Source organism: Oncorhynchus keta, chromosome 25, assembly GCF_023373465.1.
Source record: "Oncorhynchus keta strain PuntledgeMale-10-30-2019 chromosome 25, Oket_V2, whole genome shotgun sequence".
NCBI lineage: Eukaryota > Metazoa > Chordata > Actinopteri > Salmoniformes > Salmonidae > Oncorhynchus > Oncorhynchus keta.
In genome coordinates this window covers 29,490,783-29,514,250 of record NC_068445.1, presented here as the reverse complement: position 1 = coordinate 29,514,250, position 23,468 = coordinate 29,490,783, and the positions used below count along the sequence as shown (strand labels likewise).

Below are 23,468 nucleotides of genomic sequence, written 5' to 3'. Positions count from 1 at the left end.
GACATAGTAGTTTATACAGTTTACATGCATTATATAGAAACCCAGCTCTATATAGGGGGAGTCCTCTTCCTTCTCTGCTCTACACACCCTGATGCTGATGGTAGTGGTGGTGGGGTGTCAGAGGAGATATTATCTCTCTAATGGTTAGCTACCTAGCTGCCTTCCTCTTCCCTGCTCTTTTGCTCATTCCCCTTTAATCTTGCATTGTTGCAAGATCTCCCATAAGCCATGTCCTTTTCCCCTTTTTACACCTTCCTAATATTGAGTTGCACCCCCTTTTGCCATCAGAACAGCCTCAATTCATTGGGGCATGGACTCTACAAGTTGTCGAAAGCGTTCCACAGGGATGCCGGAGCATGTTGACTCCAATGGTTCCCACAGTTGTGTGAAGTTGGCTGGATGTCCTTTGGGTGGTGGACCATTCTTGATACACACAGGAAAATGTTGACGGTGAAAAACCCAGCAGCGTTGCAGCTCTTGACACACTCAAACCGGTGCGCCTTGGAACCTACTACCATACCCCAATAAAAGACACTTAAATATTTTGACTTGTCAATTCACCCTCTGAATGGCACACATACACTTTCCATGTCTGAACTGATTTGAATTCCTAAAAATCCTTCTTTAACCTGCCTCCTCTCCTTCATCTACACTGACTGAAGTGACATTAATAAGGGATCAAGTCTGTCATGGAAAGATGTTTTGTACACTCAGTGTATATAGTGTTGTGTTGAAGTTTTTCATACAAATCACTAGGGCTGGGAATTACTAGGGACCTCACGATACCATATTATCACGATACTTACTGTAGGTGCCAATACAATATGTATTGTGATTCTCACTATTCTATATGTAATGTGATTCGATATTGCGATTTGATGTTCTAAACATATTGCTCAACATATGTCTGCTGCAGAGACGAAAGCATGAGACTACTAGTTTTGATCATTTAGGGAAATGATGGTGCTGAAAACATGTTGGCTCACTCTCTAAAAGGAGGGAGAACAAGCTATAGCATGACAAATACAAGAGTTTTGTGCAGGTACAGCCCACTACCGCAAGCTACAGTAGCATTTTTTATTGTTGTTATAAATCTTTGAGTCAAATATTGATTCTAATAACATCCAAAATATGTAACTATCGACCCCCCCATCACTGAAAATCATAATTGGTGGTAATGCCAATAGCACAGTGTTGGGGTAATATCAAAACTACATACAATCCCCACAGTGACTGTATGTCAATACCCCAACCAGGATTACAGGCAACATCGGCACTGATTTAAGAGGTAGAGCTGAGCCTTTCAAGGAGCGGAATTCGAACCCGGAAGCTTATAAGAAATCCTACTATACCTAGGACTAAGAGCGAATCGTACTACATCGGCTCCGAAGCTCGTTGAATGTGGCAGGGCTTGCAAAATATCAGACTACAAGGGGAGCACAGCCGTGAGCTGCCCAATGACCCAAGCCTACCAGATGAGCTAATGTACTTCTATGCTCGCTTCAAGGCAAGTAACACAGAAGCATGCATAAGAGCATCAGCTGTTCCGGATGACTGTGTGATCACGCTCTCTGTAGCCGATGTGAGTAAGACCTTTAAAAAGGTCAACATTCACAAGACCGTAGGGCCAGACGGATTACCAGGATGTGATCTCTGAGCATGCGCTGACCAACTGGCAAGTGTCTTCACTGAAATGTTCAACCTCTCCCTGTCTGAGTCTGTAATACCAACATGTTTCAAGCAGACCACCAAAGTGCCTGTGCTCAAGAACACTAAGGTAACCTGCCTAAATGACTACCGACCCGTAGCACTCACGTCTGTAGCCATGAAGTGCTTTGAAAGGCTGGTCATGGCCCACATCAACACCATTATCCCAGAAACCCTAGACCCAATCCAATTTGCATACCGCCCCAACAGATCCACAGATGATGCAATCTCTATTGCACCCAACACTGCCCTTTCCCACCTGGACAAAAGGAACACCTATGTGAGAATGCTATGCAATGACTACAGCTCAGAGTTCAACACCATAGTGCCTTCAAAGCTCATCACTAAGCTGAGGACCCTGGGACAAAACACCTCCCTCTGCAACTGGATCCTGGACTTCCTGACGGGCCTCCCCCAGGTGGCGAGGGCAGGTAACAACACATCCGCCATGCTGATCCTCAACATGGTGGCCCCTCAGGGGTACATGCTCAGTCTCCTCCTGTACTCCCTGTTCACTCATGACTGCATAGCCAGGCACGACTCCAACACCATCAAATCAAATCGAATCAAATGTTATTTGTCACATACACATGGTTAGCAGATGTTAATGCGAGTGTGGCGAAATGCTTGTGCTTCTAGTTCCGACAATGCAGTAATAACCAACAAGTAATCTAACTAACAATTCCAAAACGACTGTCTTATACACAGTGTAAGGGGATAAAGAATATGTACATAAGCATACATGAATGAGTGATGGTACAGAGCAGCATAGGCAAGATAGCATAGGCAAGCTTTAGTGGTCCTTCTGTGGCTCAGTTGGTAGAGCATGGCGCTTGTAACGCCAGGGTAGTGGGTTCGATTCCCAGGACCACCCATACGTAGAATGTATGCACACATGACTGTAAGTCGCTTTGGATAAAAGCGTCAGCTAAATGGCATATATTATACAGTAGATGGTATCGAGTACAGTATATACATATGAGATGAGTGTGTAAATAAAGTGGCATAGTTAAAGTGGCTAGTGATACATGTATTACATAAGGATGCAGTCGATGATATAGAGTACAGTATATACGTATGCATATGAGATGAATAATGTAGGGTAAGTAACATTATATAAGGTAGCATTGTTTAAAGTGGCTAGTGATATATTTACATAATTTCCCATCAATTCCCATTATTAAAGTGGCTGGAGTTGAGTCAGTGTCAGTGTCAGTGTGTTGGCAGCAGCCACTCAATGTTAGTGGTGGCTGTTTAACAGTCTGATGGCCTTGAGATAGAAGCTGTTTTTCAGTCTCTCGGTCCCAGCTTTGATGCACCTGTACTGACCTCACCTTCTGGATGATAGCGGGGTGAACAGGCAGTGGCTCGGGAGGTTGATGTCCTTGATGATCTTTATGGCCTTCCTGTAACATCGGGTGGTGTAGGTGTCCTGGAGGGCAGGTAGTTTGCCCCCGGTGATGCGTTGTGCAGACCTTACTACCCTCTGGAGAGCCTTACGGTTGAGGGCGGAGCAGTTGCCGTACCAGGCGGTGATACAGCCCGCCAGGATGCTCTCGATTGTGCATCTGTAGAAGGTTGTGAGTGCTTTTGGTGACAAGTCAAATTTCTTCAGCCTCCTGAGGTTGAAGAGGCACTGCTGCGCCTTCTTTACGATGCTGTCTGTGTGAGTGGACCAATTCAGTTTGTCTGTGATGTGTATGCCGAGGAACTTAAAACTTGCTACCCTCTCCACTACTGTTCCATCGATGTGGATAGGGGGGTGTTCCTTCTGCTGTTTCCTGAAGTCCACAATCATCTCCTTAGTTTTGTTGATGTTGAGTGTGAGGTTATTTTCCTGACACCACACTCCGAGGGCCCTCACCTCCTCCCTGTAGGCCGTCTCATCGTTGTTGGTAATCAAGCCTACCACTGTTGTGTCGTCCACAAACTTTATGATTGAGTTGGAGGCGTGCGTGGCCACGCAGTCATGGGTGAACAGGGAGTACAGGAGAGGGCTCAGAACGCACCCTTGTGGGGCCCCAGGAAGTCCAGTACCCAGTTGCACAGGGCGGGGTCGAGACCCAGGGTCTCGAGCTTGATGACGAGCTTGGAGGGTACTATGGTGTTGAATGCCGAGCTGTAGTCGATGAACAGCATTCTCACATAGGTATTCCTCTTCTCCAGATGGGTTAGGGCAGTGTGCAGTGTGGTTGAGATTGCATCGTCTGTGGACCTATTTGGGCGGTAAGCAAATTGGAGTGGGTCTAGGGCGTCAGGTAGGGTGGAGGTGATATGGTCCTTGACTAGTCTCTCAAAGCACTTCATGATGACGGAAGTGAGTGCTACGGGGCGGTAGTCGTTTAGCTCAGTTACCTTAGCTTTCTTGGGAACAGGAACAATGGTGGCCCTCTTGAAGCATGTGGGAACAGCAGACTGGTATAGTGATTGATTGAATATGTCCGTAAACACACCGGCCAGCTGGTCTGCACATGCTCTGAGGGCGCGGCTGGGGATGCCGTCTGGGCCTGCAGCCTTGCGAGGGTTAACACGTTTAAATGTCTTACTCACCTCGGCTGCAGTGAAGGAGAGTCCGCATGTTTTTGTTGCAGGCCGTGTAAGTGGCACTGTATTGTCCTCAAAGCGGGCAAAAAAGTTATTTAGTCTGCCTGGGAGCAAGACATCCTGGTCCGTGACTGGGCTGGATTTCTTCTTGTAGTCCGTGATTGACTGTAGACCCTGCCACATGCCTCTTGTGTCTGAGCCGTTGAATTGAGATTCTACTTTGTCTCTGTACTGACGTTTAGCTTGTTTGATAGCCTTGCGGAGGGAATAGCTGCACTGTTTGTATTCGGTCATGTTACCAGTCACCTTGCCCTGATTAAAAGCAGTGGTTCGCGATTTCAGTTTCACGCGAATGCTGCCATCAATCCACAGTTTTAATCGTTGCTATTGGAACGACATCTTCAATGCACGTTCTAATGAACTCGCACACTGAATCAGCGTATTCGTCAATATTGTTATCTGACGCAATACGAAACATATCCCAGTCCACGTGATGGAAGCAGTCTTGGAGTGTGGAGTCAGCTTGGTCGGACCAGCGTTGGACAGACCTCAGCGTGGGAGCCTCTTGTTTTAGTTTCTGTCTGTAGGCAGGGATCAACAAAATGGAGTCGTGGTCAGCTTTTCCGAAAGGGGGGTGGGGCAGGGCCTTATATGCGTCGCGGAAGTTAGAGTAACAATGATCCAAGGTTTTTCCACCCCTGGTTGCGCAATCGATATGCTGATAAAATTTAGGGAGTCTTGTTTTCAGATTAGCCTTGTTAAAGTCCCCAGCTACAATGAATGCAGCCTCCGGATAAATGGATTCTAGTTTGCAAAGAGTCAAATAAAGTTTGTTCAGAGCCATCGATGTGTCTGCTTGGGGGGGAATATATACGGCTGTGATTATAATCGAAGAGAATTCTCTTGGTAGATAATGCGGTCTACATTTGATTGTGAGGAATTCTAAATCAGGTGAACAGAAGGATTTGAGTTCCTGTATGTTTCTTTCATCACACCATGTCTTGTTAGCCATGAGGCATACGCCCCCGCCCCTCTTCTTACCAGAAAGATGTTTGTTTCTGTCGGCGCGATGCGTGGAGCAACCCGCTGGCTGCACCGCCTCGGATAGCGTCTCTCCAGTGAGCCATGTTTCCGTGAAGCAAAGAACGTTACAGTCTCTGATGTCCCTCTGGAATGCTACCCTTGCTTGGATTTCATCAACCTTGTTGTCAAGAGACTGGACATTGGCAAGAAGAATGCTAGGGAGTGGTGCACGGTGTGCCCGTCTCCGGAGTCTGACCAGAAGACCGCCTCGTTTCCCTCTTTTTCGGAGTCGTTTTTTTGGGTCGCTGCATGGGATCCATTCCGTTGTCCTGTTTGAAAGGCAGAACACAGGATCCGCGTCGCGAAAAACATATTCTTAGTCGTGCTGATGGTGAGTTGACGCTGATCTTTATATTCAGTAGTTCTTCTCGACTGTATGTAATGAAACCTAAGATGACCTGGGGTACTAATGTAAGAAATAACACGTAAAAAAACAAAAAACTGCATAGTTTCCTAGGAACGGGAAGCGAGGCGGCCATCTCTGTCGGCGCCGTTAGTCCATTCATTAAGTTTGCTGATGACACAACAGTGGTAGGCTTGATCACCGACAATGATGAGACAGCCTATAGGGAGGAGGTCAGAGACCTGGCTGTGTGGTGCCAGGACAACAATAAGGAGATGACTGTGGACTGCATGAAAAGGAGGACCAACAACACCCCTATTTTCATTGACAGGGCTGTAGTGGAGCAGGTTGAGAGCATCAAGTTCCTTGGTGTCCACATCACCAACAAACTCTCATGGTCTAACCACACCAAGGCAGTCGTGAAGAGGGCACGACAAAACCTGTTTTCCCTCAGGAGACTGAAAAGATTTGGTATGGGTCCTCAGGTCCTCAAAGTTTTACAGCTGCACCATCGAGAGCATCCTGACTGGTTGCATCACTGCCTTGTTTAGCGACTCCTGGATGCTGGCCTTCAAGGCAGAGTTGCAAATAAAAAGCCATATTGCAGACTGGCCAATAAAAATAAAATATTAAGATGGGCAAAAGAGCACAGACACTGGATAGAGGAACTCTGCCTAGAAGGCCAGAATCATTGAGTCGCCTCTTCACTGTTGACGTTGAGGATGTTTTTTTTGCGGGTACTATTTAATGAAGCTGCCAGTTGAGGACTTGTGAGGCGTCTGTTTCTCAAACTAGGCACTCTAATGTGAATGGTTGTGTAGGCATTTCCTCAATTACCTCGACTAACCGGTGCCCCCGCATTTCCTCAATTACCTCGACTAACCGGCGCCCCCGCATTTCCTCAAAAACCTTGACTAACCGGTACCCCCGCATTTCCTCAATTACCTCGACTAACCGGCGCCCCCGCATTTCCTCAATTACCTCGACTAACCGGCGCCCCCGCATTTCCTCAATCACCTCGACTAACCGGTACCCCCGCATTTCCTCAATTACCTCGACTAACCGGCGCCCCCGCATTTCCTCAATTACCTCGACTAACCGGTACCCCCGCATTTCCTCAATTACCTCGACTAACCGGCGCCCCCGCATTTCCTCAAAAACCTTGACTAACCGGTACCCCCGCATTTCCTCAAAAACCTTGACTAACCGGTACCCCCGCATTTCCTCAAAAACCTTGACTAACCGGTACCCCCGCATTTCCTCAAAAACCTTGACTAACCGGTACCCCCGCATTTCCTCAAAAACCTTGACTAACCGGTACCCCCGCATTTCCTCAAAAACCTTGACTAACCGGTACCCCCGCATTTCCTCAAAAACCTTGACTAACCGGTACCCCCTGTATATGGCCTCGCTGTTGTTCTTTTACTGCTGCTGTTTAATTATTTGTTACTTTTATTTCTTATATTTAACTTATCTATTTGTTACCTAACATATTGTTCTTAAAACTGCATGGTTGGTTAAGGGCTTGTAAGTAAGCATTTCACTGTAAGGTATACATACACCTGTTGTGTTCCGCGCAAGTGACAAATAACATTTGATTTGATTTGAATACAAACAGAGTACATTGTTCCTGTACCATGGAAATGCACATTTGAATCAATCTAAGTGTGCTTACTGCATGAAATAACGTGTAATGTATTGCACTCCGAAGCAGCCGTCAGGGGCATTCTAATATCTCCAAGGCTGTAAGACCCCTTGAGTTGGATGTAAAAGTGGATTTTTATGTTTAATGGTTTGAACTTGTATAATGTATGAGCTCATAAAAAATTCAATATATTATATGGATAGAACTCCCAGGTGCAATGTATATAGTTAACATTAGTTCCCTCTTATTACCGTAGGTTTAGCCTCCGGTACATACGGTGGTGTTGTTGCCACGTGGGAGAAACAGCAGACAGACTTCACATCCTCAATCTATCTCTCCACAGACTGAAGTTATGTCAGAAATGATCAGCTTCTATTTGGCGAGAGGTCAAGTGAAATATTAGGAGAGGTCCAATACATCACTCTATCAATTACTGAATGATATATTAATAAGTCAATGTTATGGATCTGCCAGCTGAAAGGCAAATGCCTCATTACAGTGCATTGGCATTTCACATACCGTATTGAGTCTGTGTGTTGGAGACATACATTGGAATATCAGAAACTGTTTATTGGAGTTTCTTGTAGGATTGTTTTAGCAATAATTCAGTCGCTAGTGTTTACTGCATAGGCCTAGTAATTCAGAGCATTTGCTTTGGATATTGTTAAAATGCCTGATGAACCATATAGGAGATCATACACAGATTGAATGGAATATAAAGCCTGCTATGTTACAGTTTACTTCTTGGGTAAACCTTCTGGAATGTCTTAGACTGTCACTGCATTCTTAAAACATAATGAAATAAAACCGCTGTTGTTGGGAACGGTTGGTTGAAATGGCTGTAATACATCTCAGGGCTATGATCAGATGAGGCTTATCCATCTTTGGTTTGTAAGTGCCCAGGATTTGTCTGGTAATTCTGTGACTAAACCAGTACTTTTAAAACATTGAGGATGGCTTAGTAGTCTGTGATGTGGTATTAAATAAGATGTGCTAGAGTCGGCCTCAACTCAGGGTTTATAAGCCATTTCCCTGGATCCGACATCAGCCACCTTGTAAATAAATCAGGCCCGACGACAAGGCTTTCCTCTCTGGAGATTTAATTTACCTCACCACCACTGAGCCAATGCGGGCGATTTTCACATCAGAACAGTACAAGGCAGACCTTCTGAGAGAAAGTGAGCTGAATGGTAAAGAGATAGAGGGAGTGTGGGGAGAGCGAGATTGAGGGAGGGAAAGAAACAAGACATTTGAAGTTACCGGTACATTTCCTTTTCTGATTGACAGATGAAATTAGTTAGAAATGGAGCTTTGTCATGCAGTCAGTTTGTAATTAGTTTCTGGTCCTTCAATGTAAATGTACCTGGGAAGGAACTGTGGTAATGCCTTTGCTATTGTTGATAGAGTGATCAAACTCATTCAGTCTTCGGTCTAGACTCCAACCAACCATTCGGATGAACAAGGAACAGTTTTCTCTCCGGCTCAAGCCATCACCAGTCACTGAGTTTATAATCACGTCAGGAACCATGCCGATGACTCGCCATATTAGGCTTCATTAATTTCCAGTCATTGCTATGTAACTGTGTGGCTTTAAATACCAATGTATTCTTCCCAAATGGCACCCTACTACCTATATAGTGCACTACTTTTGACCAGAGCCCTATGTAGTGCACTAAATTGGGAATAGGGTGCAATTTGGAACGTATGCCAATTCCTACTTTTCACATCTGGAGACACATCATGAATCCAAAGACACCACAAGGTAAAACATTGTTATACTGTAGTGACTACTATACAATCAAACTACTCTAACATAAACATGCGTTTTGTATTCAATATAAAGACTTGAGACCATGTTTATATCTAAGGAGCTTGTGATATGCTGCCTTTTTTAAAGCTGGATCAATTCAGCAACAAGACGATACATGCTGCTGAAAGATCGTTTTCTTTCCTGAATATGTAAAGCAAATGCATTGCGAATTCATCAGAATTTCCAGTATCAAAATCTATTTAGTGTGTGAAAGTCTAACAAGGCCAGATTGATTCAGCAGTATTATGAGGATTAGGAGTGAAGACACTTCATGTTTGTAACATGAGACTGAAAATGTAACTTAATAGCAAGGATTGACTTTAATTAAAGGAACTTTCAGTGGAATTCTGATGTTTTCTTCACCACTTGGTTTTTGCCCGTAAGATGTCTCAACTTCACCCAAAAATGAGTAGCAGTTGACCAGAAATTGAGCTTTTCAATTAGTTTTCTACGGCTATGTTTCATTAATAAACATTAGGTAATTTATATGCGAAACGATATGCTAAATTAATCATTGAAATTATTAATGCATCCCTTTTGCAGGGGAAAGTCTTCATCCTGCACCACTTCCTCCCAACAAAGTTTAGTCAGTATCAGGCTTGGATGCCAACATTTCTTTACAGGTGTCACTGAACGATAACTTTGAATCTATTTGTGACATTGAAAATTAAGAAGCTTTAGCTTTAATTGATATTTGCCTTGAGACATTATTTTTCTCCTCTCACTTCAAGCCATGGAAGAGACAGCCGTGTTCATTTTCAGTTATAATTGTCTGATCCAATCAGGGTGTTGTGCCCTCCTTTTTTGGGGGGGGGGGGGTAAAATTATCCTCAAACCATTTTTGAAATTTAACATTATCAGGGACTCCCATTGAGACCAAGGACTCTTTTTCAAGGGAGCCCTGCATGAACACAATTTATCAAATATAGAACATGCAATACTACAAGCAATTTAAGAAGCAAACACGTTACTACTCAACAATGCAGTCCTCCAATAAGAATTTAAACTTCCCTAGTCTCGAGGCATCAGAGCATCAAAGGTGCAGAGAGCTCTGCAGATCTTTCTATACACAAGCTCAAATTTGACCTAATTATGTGGTGATCGATAGGACCTCTATAGTTAACCCTCACTGTGATCTGGTCTGGTGACTAGTATGTGAACACTATGTACCACTATAATAGACTGGAACCAGTCTCCTAGGCAGACTCACCAAGCTATGTAAACATTCTACCTCCCTCCGTAGGGATTCTGAAACATGCTAATTTGATGGAACTGTTGATACAGCCCTCTCTCTCTGAGGACTTGAGAGGTGAAAATGAGTGGGGGCTAACTAAGCAGGGTGGGTTATGCAGGCTTAAGAGAAGGATCACTTTAAGAGACAAGAAGTAGATGGTGCAACCGCAGACAGGCCTCTGGTGGAAGTATTTATATTCTTTATTCTCTGCCAGCCTTTCTGGGGATGTGTGCACAGAGGTAGTGTCAATAACTGACAGTCTGTCTCAGTCAATCAGCATACTCAGGGGCTCATAGACTCTGGTGCATGGAGAGGACTCAACAGCACCCTCATAACTGACGGGGCTCCAGATCTATGAACTATAATTACTTTGATTCAACCTTTCACGGAGCAGGTTTATGGGTTTGTTGATTTTGGCACACACAGCTGTTACTCACCTTTTTAAACGAGTAACAATACATCTAATGCTTTTCAAAGTCTTACAGTAAAGCTGTGTTTGAAAATAATAACACCATCTCATTTACATTTTCGTATAGAATTGTGAAAAACACCTTGAGGATTGATTCTATACAACGTTTGCCATGTTTCTGTTGATATTATGGAGCTAATTTGGAAAAAAGTTTGGCGTTGTAAGTGACTGCATTTTCCGGTCTTTTTCTTAGCCAAACGTGATGAACAAAACGGAGCTATTTCTCTTACACAAATAATATTTTTCGAAAAAATGAACATTTGCTATCTAACTGAGAGTCTTGTCATTGAAAACATCCGAAGTTCTTCAAAGGTAAATTATTTTATTTGAATGCTTTTCTTGTTTTTGTGAAAATGTTGCCTGCTGAATGCTAGGCTTAATGCTATGCTAGGCTATCAATACTCTTACACAAATGCTTGTGTAGCTTTGGTTGAAAAGCATATTTTGAAAATCTGAGATGACAGTGTTGTTAACAAAAGGCTAAGCTTGTGTTTCAATATATTTATTTCATTTCATTTGTGATTTTCATGAATTGGAAACGTTGTGTTATGGTAATGAGCTTGAGGCTATGATTACGCTCCCGGATACGGGTTTGGAGCCGCAAGGCTAATCTGAAAACAAGACTCCCTAAATTCTATCAGCATATCGATTGTGCTACCAGGGCTGGTTAAACCCTGGATCATTGTTATTCTAACTTCCGCGATGCATATAAGGCCCTCCCATGCTCTCCTTTCGGAAAAGCTGACCACGACTCAATTTTGTTGCTTCCAGCCTATAGACAGAAACTAACACAGGAAGCTACCGCTCTCAGGTCTGTTCAACGCTGGTCCGACCAATCTGATTCCACGCTTCAAGATTGCTTCGATCACATGGATTGGGATATGTTCCGCATTGCGTCACACAACATCATTGACGAATACGCTGATTCGGTGTGCGAGTTCATTAGCAAGTGCATTGGCGACGTCGTACCCACAGCAACTATTAAAACATTCCCCATCCAGAAACCGTGGATTGATGGCAGCATTCGCGCGAAACTGAAAAGCGCAAACCACTGCTTTTAACCAGGGTAAGGTGACCGGAAACATGACCGAATACAAACAGTGTAGCTATTCCCTCCGCAAGGCAATCAAACAAGCTAAGTGTCAGTATAGAGACAAAGTAGAGTCGCAATTCAATGGCTCAGAAACAAGGTATGTGGCAGGGTCTACAGTCAATCACGGATTACGAAAAGAAAACCAGCCCCTTCGCGGACCAGTATGTCTTGCTCCCAGACAGACTAAACTTCTTTGCTCACTTTGAGGTCAATACAGTACCACTGACACAGCCCGCTACCAAGACCTGTGGAGTCTCCTTCACTGCAGCTGATGTGATTAAAACATTTAAACGTGTTAACTCTCGCAAGGCTGCAGGCCCAGACGTCATCCCCAGCCGCATGCGCAGACCAGCTGGCTGGTGTGTTTATGGACATATTCAATCAATCCTTATCCCAGTCTGCTGTTCCCACATGCTTCAAGAGGGCCACCATTTTTCCTGTTCCCAAGAAAGCTAAGGTAACTGAGCTAAACAACTACCGCCCCGTAGCACTCACTTCCGTCATCATGAAGTGCTTTGAGAGACTAGTCAAGGACCATATCACCTCCACCCTACCTGACACTCGCCACTTTAAACAATGCCACTTAATATAATGTTTACATACCCTACATTACTCATCTCATATGTATATACTGTACTCTATACCACCTACTGCATCTTGCCATCTTTATGTAATACATGTATCACTAGCCACTTTAAACAATGCCACTTAATATAATGTTTACATACCCTACATTACTCATCTCATATGTATATACTGTACTCGATACCATCTACTGCATCTTGCCTATGCCGTTCTGTACCATCACTCATTCATATATATTTATGTACATATTGTTCATCCCTTTACACTTGTGTGTATAAGGTAGCTGTTGTGAAATTGTTAGGTTAGATTACTCGTTGGTTATTACTGCATTGCCGGAACTAGAAGCACAAGCATTTCGCTACACTCGCATTAACATCTTCTAACCATATCTATGTGACAAATAAAATTTGATTTGATACTGTTGTGCCCCTTGATATGCCTTCATTTAAGTATAAGGACAGTATGACTACAGGACTACAGTATTTCTCTGCTGTTATTCTGTAGGATAATTCTGTGTGTGTTTGTGTGGGGGGCTGTACTTGCTTGCGCCTCTTCCTTCTCTCCACCCTCTGAAGTTTACACATGGGGCTCAGAGAACAGTACAGTCCGACTCCTTCCTCTCCATCCTGTGCTCCTCTCATCTCGTCCCCTCCCCCTTGACAGCCTTGCGGTCAGAATAGACTGGCACTCCCTGATTTCAAATGAGTAGGATTCCTGCCGAAGTCCAATAAAGGGTGCTCACCATGTAAAACCTACACTCACACAGCCTAACAGTATTCTTCCTTGCCCTCTCCCTGTCTCCATCCCTGTAAAAAATCCATGAGAAAGTCCCCAGTGTTTTCAGGGTGTGAGAATAAAAGTGTGCAGTTTAATAGACTTTGGGTCCGGAGGCAGCTGTGAAATAGTAATGTACAACTGGGTAAAGGGAGACAGGCAGCCAGGAGAGTAGTGAATGAGTGGTGCTGCGGTGACAGTTGTATCTATAGTTAGCCCACTTCTGCTGCTGTCCATTTGATTGTGGGACGCTTATTGCTGACAGGAGAGAGGCAAGCTGTGAAACACAAAAGGGTCTCACAGAGAAGCAGAAGTGCTAGTTTGATTCCTTTTTTTCTTTTTACATCAGTTGGCTGTTCAGTAAATGATCCATCTTGGCATAGCCCCGTCCATATTTATCACCCTGTACAAGCTCAGTCCACTCACTGCAGCATTGGAAAGAAAAGTGAACAGAACTTACTAAGGCATACATTATGCAGTTGTGATTGTCATGCCATTGGTATGTGTCTAAGTTGGTTGATTTAAATCTTTATGATTGACAAGGTCCCCTGGCTCATTGCCATTGTTCCCCTCGTCCATGAGCACAGCACCTGTGCCATGACAGACACCGCAGACCTCCCCATATGTAGATAACCACCATGGCATTAATCTGCACTGCCATCCACCATCCAGGCAGCTCCCCAACCAGCACCAACTGGTTGAATCAACGTTTCAATGAAATGAGGTTGAACCAACATGGAAAAGACATTGAATTGACGTCTGTGCCCAGTGGGTCTACTCTCTGCTCAGGGTGAAAGCATTTGCCTGCCGTGTGCCCTCCGCCCGGTGACTGGAAGCCGATAGGAGGAGAGTGAGGACCCTTTAAGAGGCAGGGTAAAAATGTACAGGCCTAATGAGGAAATAAGTGACTTATTGGCGGCACACTCATTGCCTTCATTAAGCCACATATTAATGACCATCTATCATGAGAGCGAGAGGAAGTGAGTCTCGGGGTGCTTTATGGAGCGTGCATTGTCACCGTGTTCCATTTATCTGTTACCTTTGACTGCGGTAAGTGTGTAGGCATTAAGAAGAGGACAAGGATCATAGTTAGCTGTTTGCAGTGGGAAATGGACGTGAACCCTCAAACCAAAAGCATATACAGGGTTCACCAGGCCTTTTGAGTCAAGACTTCCTGTTAAATTATAGCAGATGAAGTACACTGCATGGAGAAGAAGAATTTGTCAGTGCTTCATCGTTATATCACACCCTGGCCATTAAGTGTCTGCATGGATTTATATTCCACAAAATAGTTTGATTAAAAACCATATTTAGACATATTTGTCTGCATTTTAAGTCCTAAGCAAGTCTCAAGTCTTAACCTTTGACTCTTGAGTCAAGTCCCAAGTAATAATGGGCAAGTCTCAATTAAAATCCAAAGTTCCACAGCTCAGGTTGAGTTAAGTCACTAATTTGGGGTTTCGAGTCCTCAAGTGTTTAATGACAATTTTAAAGTATGGCAACCTGGTATGAACTTTGAACTCTTATTCACTAAAGAAGTGATACCTCCTAGCCGTTGTATTAGCGCAGCAACTGTAGACATTGTCTAGGAGAGGGCGGACAGAGTACCTGTCTACCACACGATGACTGTACTACCAAGTAACCGAACTACCACCAGACATTCTTCAAAGGACAACCCATCCATCTACGACCAACCGATCGAAGCGCAGCTCAGAGTAAAAAATGTATGGCATTTTCCTTTTCCAAATGGCCGATTATTTAGAATGCATAAGATTCTGTATTTATGATAGAGTAGCTGCCTACGGCCCGATAGAGACACAAAATATTTTTGTTCCTCAGTCTTTCCGCTGTTTCATTCCAAACCCAACCCCCTTTCTTTATGTAACCAGCCGTCTTATCTGTTCCGTCCGCCAGGGACGTTTTCCTTTATTTCATCATTTGTAATCAATGTTTGAATCATTCTGTGTAGATGCAATTCTGTGTGATGATTTAGGTATTTAGTAAATAAATAATTACACCAAATTTTGTATTGCTGATTCAACTTGTTAGCCAGGGTTCGTGAAAATAACCAAGAATTTAAAACTTTCAGATGAGACTAAATAAGGTGACGATTAAATATTGACTGCTACTGATGTAAAAGATTACTAGGTCTTTAAGAGTTTATTCGGAAGATAACAGCTCTATTATTTTATTTCGTAACTTGCTAGTTAATTACATTTACCTGATTAGCTTAATCAGGTAATAATAATTACAGAGAAATTATTTTATAGAATAGCATGTCATATCACTTAATCTGGCATAGCCAAAGACACGACATACTGTAGAAAGGCCAGACAAATGGCACCAATGACAATGATTTGGGGCTCTTAGGTTTACAATGCATTGCATTTACAAAATATTAAAATTGGCCAATAATATCACCCATTTGTGAGCGATGGGGCCGCAGTATGATTCCCTCATGGCTGAACACACGCTCTACAGGAGCACTTGATGCAGGCACTGCCAAGACCCTAATTTCCACTCAGAACAGTGAAGGAAGAATGTTTCTGTTCAGAGCCCTGAACCAAAGGTTGTTCTGTCCTTTGCAAATGTCAAGGTAGTGGCGATATGCTGCAAACAGCCCTGACTCCTCTCCCAGAGAACAGTCATCAGTGGTGGTTGGATCCACATGTTGCCCAGTCTCTCGCAGAATTACATCTATATAGACAGAGCAAATATAGACAGAAACAAAAGGTTAATCTTGCTATTAGTAGTTTACTATTTAAATTAAAATGCTGAATAACTTAAATTAATTAGGCTAAGTATTAACTCTATTGGTAAACTTTTTATAATAAATGATACACACCTTTCACCATTTATCACCTCGTCCTTAATAGCATCGTCCACCAGAACATGATGTTGCAGCCACACCAGGGAAAAGGATGGATCTAGCACAAATGCTTTAAGATAGATATGGCCTGAGAAGGGTGCAATCTCCAGATGGGGTGGCCATCTTGACATTGATGAAGATTCCAATTAATCTCCTCTTCAGTGATGCTTGGAGACTTCGGACCAGGCCAGTAAGGTAGCTGACTTGAGGTTTCTGTGTCTCCAGGTGATTGTGTAGAGAAAGAATGCAAGGAACCACTGCACTGATTGTGACAACTTTTTCTCCTTGGCTATTAGCTGTGGCTTCTGCAAAAGGCTGAAGAATGTCGCCCAACTCTTTCAGTAGTTTCCACTCTCTCAATTAAAATATGAATTCCTTATGCCTTACCTCTTCCAGCACAACTTCAGATAGCCGCAATGAAGCACTTCTCTCACCTGCCTCAGTGTGAAGTTCCAGCATGTGTTCACTGCAGCAGGGATTCCCTTCACTCCAAACTCACCTTCAAATGCCTCTTTAGAAGTGATGCTAGTGTGGAGCAATTAGCTAATCTTGGACGCTTTGGAAAGAGCTGGGCTGACAATTTTAGTTTCCTTCAACCCATCCCCACCACTAGCTGTAATTAGGGATGCACGATATAATCTGAGAACATATCATAATCGGTCAATATAAGCTAAAAATGCCAACATCGGTATCGGCCCGATGTCTAATTTAACGCCGATGTGCAAAACCGATGTCAAAGTTGACATGCATACCTATATAACGTAGGTACATGACGTAATGACGCCATGTAAAATGTGCCGCTACACGTGCAACACAGCATTCCTAACCTAGCCCACAATGTCTGCTGTATGGATTGAGCAGTCAACAAGTTGAGCAGTCATTTGAAAGAGCTCAAAGGCGAAAGCCATGAATCCCAGATAATGTAATTCATTGCCCTTGACAGTCAACCGTTAACTGTCGTCGTAGGTGATGTTGGCTTTCGCAACTGGTTGAGCCCCGTTACATACTACCAAGTGCGCTATTTTTTAGATGTTGGCCTACCGGAGTTACACAGTAACAGTGTCACTGCTATTACCTTCACAGCATACTATGGAACTCTGTTTTGGTTTTTGTGTGTCAAAAAAGATACATGTCAAATAACACTCTTTGACAATAACACTATTTGTTGCATTAAATAAGCTTTTAATTTGACATGTCAAATAACACAGTTCTATTATAGAATGTTGTGTGTTCTGAATTTGCACGTGCAAGCCAAGCGCCACCACTACTATCAACAGCACTGTCAAAGCTGTACAAAAAAAGTCTGCAAACAAGAAAACACCGGCAACGAACAATGTGTTTACAATACCGCGTTGGTAATAAAGCATTATTTGTTTGACCGCAACCTCTGGGGTAGCTAGCATTAGCTTGGTACCTAGCTAGCACCAATACAACCAGCCTGAAAACAATGACCTGTAGAAACTGCAGACATTTTCAATATTCTGAGCAATGATTTAGGAATCCTTGTGAGTAAGTATTAGCTAGGTAGCCACTTGTTGTTCACCTATGGAAATTGAACTTCAGTTCATGAAAATAAATAGCTAGCCAGTTACTTAACCCTGTTTCCCAAAGCTAAAGTTATAAGCAGCCAGCTAGCTTTATCTGGCTAGTGAGTCTCGACCGGACCTGGTTATGTGTTGTGAAGCTAGCCACAATAAGGATTAGTCACAATAGCGGCATTTGCGGTTTGCCTTCAAAATAAAAGTACTTATTTGAAAGGGATGCAGAAGGTTACAATTGGTGGAATCATGCCATATTTAGACTAGATAATGTTAAACAAGGTTGGAATGTGAAGCAACGAAAAGGTGTATGAGTCTACTCGGTGACACACACAAAACACAACTGTGAAGAGGTTATAAATATTAGCATTGCAGCTCCCCAGTCAGCCTATTGTGTGTATTGACATTCATACTGCACTGTAAAGCTTTACCTAAGGACTGGGGATCAATTAAATGGGGTATCAGTCTACACAATACCCAATATATGTTTTCCAAAAAGTGACGAAAGCTCTTGTGTTCAATGATGAGCAGGGGTTTGTTGCAATCCACAATAAGATGTGACATTGTGGAATTGGTGATAGCTTTTTACTGTGGATGGTTTGTGTTGTACAGTTGCACAGAGCATGTCTCTATGAATTGGGAGATGTGTGGCTGCTGAGGGTCACAGCTGATCATCTTCCTCTTCTGGTATTCATGAAAGCTATAACATACTTATACTGTATTATTTAGTCAATTGCTTTATATGATGGAGATGATCAAATCTTCATTTCACCATAATTTTTTGTTGAATTATGAATGAACATAACGTTTAGGAAACTGATATAATTCAGTAGGTAATTGTCTGAATTTACCATATGTTTTATGTTGTAGTAGTAGGCCTAGATAGGGATGTTAAACAAAACAACAATCAACAATCTAAATGTGCTGTCCACTTTGGACACATGGTAAGGGGAGCCATTGCAAGCTATCTAGCTAACGTTACAAGCACAAATTAAAGCAGGAAGCACCAGTGACTCGGTCTATAGTGACTCAGATGGAGCAGATGCTAAACTACAGGACTGTTTTGCTATCACAGACTGGAACATGTTCTGGGATTTTTCCGATGACATTGAGGAATACAATACATCAGTCACTGGCTTTATCAATAAGTGCATTGAAGACGTTGTCCCCACAGTGAGTGTACGTACATACCCCAACCAGAAGCCATGGATTACAGGCAACATTCGCACTGAGCTAAAGGGTAGAGCTGCCACTTTCAAGGTGTGGGACTCTAATCCGAAAGCTTACAAGAAATCCCACTATGCCCTGCGACGAAACATCAAACAGGCAAAGTGTCAATACAGGGCTACGATTGAATCATACTACACCGGCTCCGACACTCGTCGGATGTGGCAGGGCTTGGAAACTATTACAGATTACAAAGGGAAGCACAGTCGCGAGCTGCCCAGTGACACGAGCCTACCAGACAAGCTAAATCACTTCTATGCTCGCTTCGAGGCAAGAAACACTGAGGCATGCATGAGAGCATCAGCTGTTCCGGATGACTGTGTGATCACACTGTCCATAGCCGACGTGAGTACATGTGCTGACCAACTGGCAGGTGTCTTAACTGACATTTTCAACATGTCCTGATTGAGTCTGTAATACCAACATGTTTCAAGCAGACCACCATAGTCCCTGTGCCCAAGAACACAAAGGCAACCTGCCTAAATGACTACAGACCCGTAGCACTCACGTCCGCAGCCATGAAGTGCTTTGAAAGGCTGGTAATGGCTCACATCAATACCCTTATCCCAGAAACCCTAGACCCACTCCAATTTGCATATCGCCCAAACAGATCCACAGATGATGCAATTGCACTCCACACTGCCCTTTCCCACCTGGACAAAAGGAACACCTATGTGAGAATGCTATTCATTGACTACAGCTCAGTGTTCAACTCCATAGTACCCTCAAATTACATTTACATTACATTTAAGTCATTTAGCAGACGACTCAACACCATCATTAAGTTTCTTATCCAGAGCGAGACAGCTTACCTGGCCACATCAACAACCAAACGAGAATGTTCCAAACATTCTCACGGGGCAAGACAGTCAACAACAAACTAGAATGTTCCAAACACACCAAGACAGTCGTGAAGAGGGCACGACAAAGCCTATTCCCCCTCAGGAAACTAAAAAGATTTGGCATGGGTCCTGAGATCCTCAAAAGGTTCTACAGCTGCAACATCGAGAGCATCCTGACCGGTTGCATCATTGCCTGGTATAGCAATTGCTCAGCCTCTGACCCGAAGGCACTTCAGAGGGTAGTGCGTACGGCCCAGTACATCACTGGGGCAAAGCTGCCTGCCATCCAGGACCTCTACACCAGGCGGTACCAGAGGAAGGCCCTAAAAATTGTCATAGACCCCAGCCACCCACTGTTCTCTCTACTACCACATGGCAAGCGGTACCGAGTGCCAAATCTAGGACAAAAATCAAATAAAATCTAATTTATTCATATAGCCCTTCGTACATCAGCTGATATCTCAAAGTGCTGTACAGAAACCCAGCCTAAAACCCCAAACAGCAAGCAATGCAGGTGTAGAAGCACGGTGGCTAGGAAAAACTCCCTAGAAAGGCCAAAACCTAGGAAGAAACCTAGAGAGGAACCAGGCTAGGTGGGGTGGCCAGTCCTCTTCTGGCTGTGCCGGGTGGAGATTATAACAGAACATGGCCAAGATGTTCAAAGGCAGAACAGTTGAAACTGGAGCAGCAGCATGGCCAGGTGGACTGGGGACAGCAAGGAGTCATCATGTCAGGTAGTCCTGAGGCATGGTCCTCGGGCTCAGGTCCTCCGAGAGAGAGAAAGAAAGAGAGAATTAGAGAGAGCACACTTAAATTCACACAGGACACCGAAAAGGACAGGAGAAGTACTCCAGATATAACAAACTGACCCTAGCCCCCCGACACATAAACTACTGCAGCATAAATACTGGAGGCTGAGACAGGCTTCTCAACAGTTTTTACCCCCAAGCCATAAGACTCCTGAACAGGTAACCAAGTGGTTACCTGGACTATTTGCATTGAGTGCCTCCCCCAATCCCTCTTTTACGCTACTGCCACTCTGTTCATCATATATGTGTAGTCACTATAACCATACCTACATATACACACTACCTCAATAAGCTTGACAAACCAGTGTCTGTATATAGTCTTGCTACTCTTATTTTCAAATGTCTTTTTACTGTTGTTTTATATCTTTACTTACCTACACACACACACACACATACACACATACCTTTTTTTTGCACTATTGGTTAGAGCCTGTAAGTAAGCATTTCACTGTAAGGTCTACTACACCTGTTGTATTTGGCACACGTGACAAATAAACTTTGATTTGATTTGAGTAAGTTCCAATACATTACCTCACGTTAGCTAGCTAGCTCACACAGCAATAATTAAATTCTTACCTATCTTATGGGACTTCATATGTCTGACAAATATTGAGGTTTTTGCAATTTCATCATCGATTTTGGACTCACATGTTTTACAAACTGCAGCCATTTTTTTTCCCACCACCACATAGTCTTTGAAACCGAATGCAACGATTTTTGGGAACTGATCCAGATGATGCCATGATGATTACAGACTCAGTCAATGTCTCTTTCAATTGACGAACTAGCGTCAGAGATACAGAGATGATGAGATGTACTCCTCCCTTGACATTGGGAGTTGTTGTCCCGAAGGCGGGAAGGCAGGCGGTCTGCTTATCATTCTGCTTATTGCTCTGCATGTCACTGTATTCATGCGTGGACAGATTTTAACGGGAGTGGACCCTCTCGCTTCGCCTCTTTTTCTCTGCTAGCGTTGACAGATAGTTTGAGTGACAGCGAGAAATGTCCAATTAGAGTTGAGTGTTTGCCCACTCCCACCCACTGGGTGCGCGTAGAGAGGTCTGTGAAGCTTGGTTGTCTAATATCAGAAGGGGATGGTAGAGGGGGTTAGAGAATGAGAGGAGTGTGATGCCCTTTAGGGTTGGGGAAATCTAAACAAGTCTCCCGGGTCTTTCGAGTCATCGAAGTTGAGTGGAAACATTTGAGTCCACATCTCTGTAAAAGGGGGATTCTCTATACACTTGTCAATGGTGGATGAAAAGGATTATGATAGTTTTGCCATAATTCACCATTCTAAAAATGACCTGCAAACTAAGCTGAGGAGTGAAGGTAGGCTTGGTTTGACACCACCACAGGCCGAGGTGTTCATTCATACTAGAAAGAGTTTAACTGAGGAAGACTACCCTCTATGAGGACACAGCTTGCAGTATCCATAGACACAACATGTACTTACTTCCCAACTTGTTGTGATACATGGATAAGGAGCCAAAAGGCTGTGGGGGGATATCACAAGAGTGAATTTTGGGATTTTCTACTCATGTGCTGTATAAAAATAGTTAAAGATTTCGTCACATTGTGTTCTCTTTTTTGATGCTAGAAACAAATGGCTGCCTGAAAAGGAGACAAGCAAAGGCATCAGTAAAATAGAAATGAACAATCTGTCTGGAATGTATTTTACAGAGGATGTGTCATTATTGGCACCCCTGCCCTTCAGGTTTGGAGTAAGGAATTCATTATACAAGTTGTATATCCCCTTCCTCCTCAAATCCACCTCCCGTAGCAGTAATAACATCATTTCATCTTCTTCTGCTTGAAACTATTTTCAATTTGTCACTCATAGATCTGGGAAGATTACGAGTTAGTGTCTCTTTTCTGCTTGCCTGATTCTTTGTAATACCTACATTGTCACTTGTTTTTTAAGGTCCTTTTTTAGGTCTGTTTAGGAAATCCATGGTCAAAAGCATGATTTATTTATGCATTGTGAAAATACATGCTTGGATTCAATCATGTACTCAACAACATAACAACGTGAAAGAAGACTGAAAAATATGAAGAGTAAAAAAAAACAGCAGTGGAAGAATAGTTTTTTTTTCAAGCTTTTTGAACACGACAGAACGGAATAGAACAGAATAGTTACATACTTGTTTTGCCAAGATTTTACTCTTATACTTCAATGCATTAATTTCTTTGTCAAAACTAAGGCAACCTATACATTTGTATTTTTCCATTTATAAAATACCTATTTAGTGCTCAAGGCCTTTATGACTGCAATCAATAACGACAGAAATTTCTTGGCAAACTGTGTGCGACAAATCCTGAGATTGTTGTCAAAATGCCCTTCCAAATCTTCAAAGGTCCGGGGTAATTTCTGAAAGTATGAACCCCAATCTGGCCTTATGTATTGAGTCCTGTACTCCAAAGTTTGGATCTATGTTTACACTATAATCTGTTTTTTGGTGAGTGCACCATAGCATTCATTGATTTGTCTGTTAGCCATGACCACATTTGTGGGAGGTGGTGGTAGAAAGTGGGGCTGGGTGATTAGATTTCAGTGGACAAAATTGGATTTGATGGTGGGACATAATAGCTTTCATGGGCTTTTACAGTACATCTCTGAATGGCTTAACCATATTGTCATTGATGGGATTGAGGTTTAATTCTGGGATTTGCTCAGCGATGACGCCCTGTTCCTCCTTATTGTTCTGGGCCCAGGAGTAGAGGGCTGTTCTGAACTAGAGGCTTCACATGAAGAGTCCAGAACTTTGCCCAAAATGACACCCTATCCCCTTTATAGTCCATAGGACCCTGGTCAAGAATACTGACTGCACTATAATGGGAATACTGTGAAGGGGAAACAGTACGGTGCAATTTGGGAATGCATCCAAGATCTGTCTTG

At 43.2% G+C, this 23,468-nt stretch overlaps 1 protein-coding gene across 3 annotated transcripts in view; it reads left to right on the top strand.

The window, feature by feature from the left end:
- The window catches only part of LOC118358507 (netrin receptor UNC5D-like), a 238,465-nt gene that overhangs the window by 120,836 nt on the left and 94,161 nt on the right, over window positions 1-23,468 (top strand). The gene's annotated exons all lie outside the window — the stretch shown is intronic.